The following is a 4571-nucleotide window of genomic DNA, read 5'->3' on the forward strand; positions in this document are numbered from 1 at the left end:
TAGAGATGCAATATTTGATGAAAATCATTTTTTATCCATACCTAGACCAAAAGACTTGGTTCCTAGTTCCAGTGAAACTTCCAAGGAAGTTGTACCTTATTCAAATAAATCACCTGAGCTTAGAAGAAGCAAGAGACAAAGCAAAGCTAAATAATTTTGTAATGATTTTCAACTCTACCTAGTTGAGGGTTCTAGATATGCAATTGCAAATCAATATTCATATTTTTTTTAGTGTTGAAGAGGATCCTTAAAACATTTTATGAAGCAATGAAATCTCAAGATGTTGCTTTCTGGAAAGAAGCAATAAATGATGAGATGGACTCCATCATGGGAAATACTAATTGGGTGTTGTCTGATCTTCCTCCTAGATGCAAACCTTTGGGTTGCAAGTGGATATTCAAAAGGAAGATGAAGGTTGATGGATCAATTGACAAGTTTAAGGCCCAACTGGTTATTCAAGGTTTTAGACAAAAACCTTGCATTGACTATTTTGACACTTATGCTCCAGTTGCTCGTATATCTACCATTAGACTGCTGATTGCCTTAACAACAATTCATAATTTGATGATTCGCCAAATGGATATTAAAACAACATTCTTAAATGGTGATTTAGAGGAAGAGGTTATATGAAGCAAACTGAGGGTTTTATTATGCCTGATAATGAGCATAAGGTGTACAAATTGGTTAAGTCATTGTATAGGCTAAAGCAAGCACTAAAACAGCGACATTAGAAATTTGATGATGTTGTCTTGTCACATGGTTTCAAGTTGAATCAATCAGATAAGTGTGTATACAACAAGTTTGAATGAATCTCAAAGTTCAACTCATATGATGAGTCGATTCATATATGCTTCAGATATAGGATCGATCATATATGCTATGACTTGTGCTTGTTCTGATATCTCAGATGCCATGAGCATCGTGAGAAAGTATCAGATTTTTAGTCGACTGAATTGCTAGACAACTATCAGGGACATTCTGAGGTATTTGAGATATACCAAGGAGTAGTTTCTTGTAGATAGTAGAGAACATGATTGAAAAGAGCTATAATTACATGAATTTTAGATATGACTCAAAGTCATAGTATAAATACATATTAGTCTTGTATAGGCAGTGTGGTAGCATAAAAGGTTTCATGTAGGACATGGTGGAAGGCTCAACATTTTGAATCAAATTACATTAGTGCAAGTGAAGTATCCAAGGAGCATACCTGGACTAGAAAAACTTCATAGTTGACCTTAGAATTGTTTTAAGTAACAAATTTCCATTAGAAATATTTTGTGAAGGAGCAGTCGTATTGACTAATAGTCCTTGAGACCACAGAAGGCCAATGCATAAAAGGAGGAAATTCCACCACATCCACGATAAAGTTGAGGATGGAGAACTAGTTGTGAAGTAAGTATCTTCCTAGTGATTCATTCACAACATTGATGGCCAAAGGAAAACATGATGTGCATGCGAAGATCATTGGCATGAGAAATGTTAACATATTTAGTTGTTAAGTCGGTTACCCAGAAACATTTATGCAATCAATGAATCTGTAATTGTATGGTGATTAGATAATAAGGATTTATTTATATTTAGGAGTATGACGCCATAGATAATTAATTTATTATTGTGTTTCATTTTGCGTTTTTCTTCCTGAGTAATTAGATCAAAACTACACAATCGTTTGTACTCTTAGGAGTAGCTCGAAACTACACAATCATTTATACTCCTGGGAGTCAGTACTGAAACAAGATTATCATGGAGTATTAGTAGATTTCCATGGCGATTAGACATGGCATAGAGATTTTTGTTATAATCATGAGTATTTAAATGGAGACTTTAAGTATTCGATAAACCCACTCTTAGAGATTACTTCGTGGATTCAATCACGAGTAATTCTAATACGATAATATCTTCTATTCTTCAAACGGAGATACATAAGTTATAGTTTGCATGTCTGTTATGCATTGGTATTATGTAAACACATTCGTAACTTGATGTTATAAAACATAGTTCCATGCATGAAATGATGAGTAAATGTTATAATTAATGTAGTCAAAGTTTATTCGTTTCTTTTGCCTTAATAGGAAAAGCGATATCTTTGGGCCCCTCAGTGATTTGATGTTGACATTCATGTGCGAGGCCTTGCCCGGACTAAATTGATGTGTTCAATTAGTATTCTGAATCCAGTCATCAGAAATCGAAAATCGAGAAACAAAATCTTGGATGATGAGATTGATTTATATCCATGTCTCATGTCCATACAATATCTTGTAGAGAGAAGGAATAGTTGATCACTTATCTTAGGACCAACGTTTGATTTTAATCAAAGTTCGGAAATGGAATTGGAAAAAACCTTTGCTGGTTATTCAAAGTTTATACTTGCAATTGTAGTTGACGACTTATCCAAGTGGGAGACTGTTGGATTAGGTGTATCAGGTGTTAACTAAATTGGTACATTCTTAGTGAATAAAAACAAAGTCCTTTTTGGGTTGCCCTCATAACCATAAATAGCTAGAAATGATGTTAGGAGAGAAAGGAAAAGATTTATTAATTTGTTATGTGATTAATAAATTAATTAGAAATTGTTGGAGTTAATTAATCAGAACTAATTTAGGATTAATTGGAATTAATTAAAGGTGCAAGGGCTGAATTGTAATTGTTCAATAGTTGAACAAAAGAAGCAATTGTAGAACCCTCAATGGCATGGACGATTTTAAGGAGGGTTTTAGGGTTTCTGAAAGCATCCTATAGGTGATAAGGATAATTGCCTTGAATAGATAAAATCTGAATACTTTATTAAAAAATCAAGGTTTATCCTAGATATCCCCTAGCTATAAATACCTCCCCTTGGGCATCAAATTTTATGGTTCTCACTTACCATAAGGTGGAAAACAAAATTATCTTCTTCTCTCTCTCTCCTCTCTCTCTCTCCTCTTTATTCTAGGGTTGTGGGTGTGAGCCATTAGAGGCAGCCATACTTTTGGTGCTAGCTTTCTGAAGTAGATCTGAGGATTCTAATGTGTTATATATGATTATCACACAAAGGTATGTAATTCTATCCAAGAATTTCTATTACACCTAGGGTTTATGATAGTTTCAATAGTGTGTTGCTATAATGTGTAAAGACATAGATCCATAGGTTGCATATGCTCATAATTAGATTTTATGATGATTCCGCTATGCAAATATGTTTAATGTAACCTATAAAACCCATCAATCTAAACTCGACCAAAAGTTCAGATCTGAAGTCTATTATGAATGTAAGATCATGGAGTTGTCCAAACTCCCAATATCAAACCATTAAAGGGACCAAAACACCAAAATATGGACCAAAACACCATAAACTCATAAATCCAAAGATGAAATATAATAAAGCAAGGATATTTACAACTTACAAGGGTCCAAAAGGTATATGAAGGTTGGGATATTCTATTGCAAAGCTCCAAAACTCAATCTTTCTTTCATGTGATGGAGGCTGAAAAATTACCTAAAACACAAAACAATGCTCTAAATAAGGTGTAAACCCTAATCTTATGGGCATGGGTTGCACAGCTCACCATGTCGTGGTAACATTCTTACCACGCCACTGTGACATATTTCTCAGATTCCATTCCATCTTTAAACAATCATAACGTCTTCGTTCTAAACCCGTTTTCAGTGATCTTTATATACACGAGAAGGTAATAACATTCCCCAAAGTTCTATCCAATTACTTTTGACTTAATCATTACAGAAATTAATTCATAAATACATTCAAAAAGTCCAAAATATCACATTTTCCCATTTCACCCCTTTTGGCTCCAATACACAATTCAGGGGATTAAATCGCTTAAACATCATTTAATAAGGTCCAAACTTTATCCCTTGAAACCCGAGACCTTTACTTGATCAAATTGCGGTCCGCTATCTCAAAATAAGAAACACCCAGAAACTGGATGTTACAATTCTTCCCCACTTAAATTTGATTTCATCCTCAAAATTTGTCTCGGTTAGAATCTCAGAAAACAGATCCATACACAATCCATATGCTTCCACAAACCATTTTGTAAAGTCAATGTATCCATAACAGTTTACGAGACCAATCGGAACCTAACATATGCCAGCAAAGCAATCCAATCACTTGAAATTACACAACTACAAAAAATCACCTTCCTTACTCGACGGTCTAATCAGCTCTGATGAAACCACTCATAGTGGGAAACTCCCAATACTACAAATGCAACCCAAGTCTAACGTCCAAACGTAACCCAAGTCTAACGGTAGACTTCCCAAGACTGGAATCCATTGGTCTGAAATCCTAAAAATCATACCCACGACTGACGGTCAACCCCTGATATACCCATCCCCTAGTCCCTAAGACTAGAAAAACTATCATATCATGCTGAAACAAGCACTCAAAATGTTTTGACCATAACAACCAACCTAATCTCCACTATGGAAATTTATGACTGAAAGACCTCAGGTGAACACTTTGACTTCTTGACAAACTATCACCAACCCATCTTTCCCACAAGTAAAATGTAAGTCCCTAATCTGCTTGTGTATCAATCAGATCCGTTTGATGGTGCGGAATCCCAATC

At 34.9% G+C, this 4571-nt stretch overlaps 1 pseudogene; it reads left to right on the forward strand.

Moving 5' to 3' along the window:
* Nucleotides 1-267: 267 nt before the first annotated feature.
* Nucleotides 268-630, forward strand: LOC145105416 (putative mitochondrial protein AtMg00820 pseudogene; annotated as a pseudogene).
* The last annotated feature ends 3941 nt before the right edge of the window (nucleotides 631-4571 follow it).

This window comes from Lactuca virosa, chromosome 4 (genome assembly GCF_052849685.1).
Source record: "Lactuca virosa cultivar CGN04683 chromosome 4, Lactuca_virosa_CGN04683_v6, whole genome shotgun sequence".
NCBI lineage: Eukaryota > Viridiplantae > Streptophyta > Magnoliopsida > Asterales > Asteraceae > Lactuca > Lactuca virosa.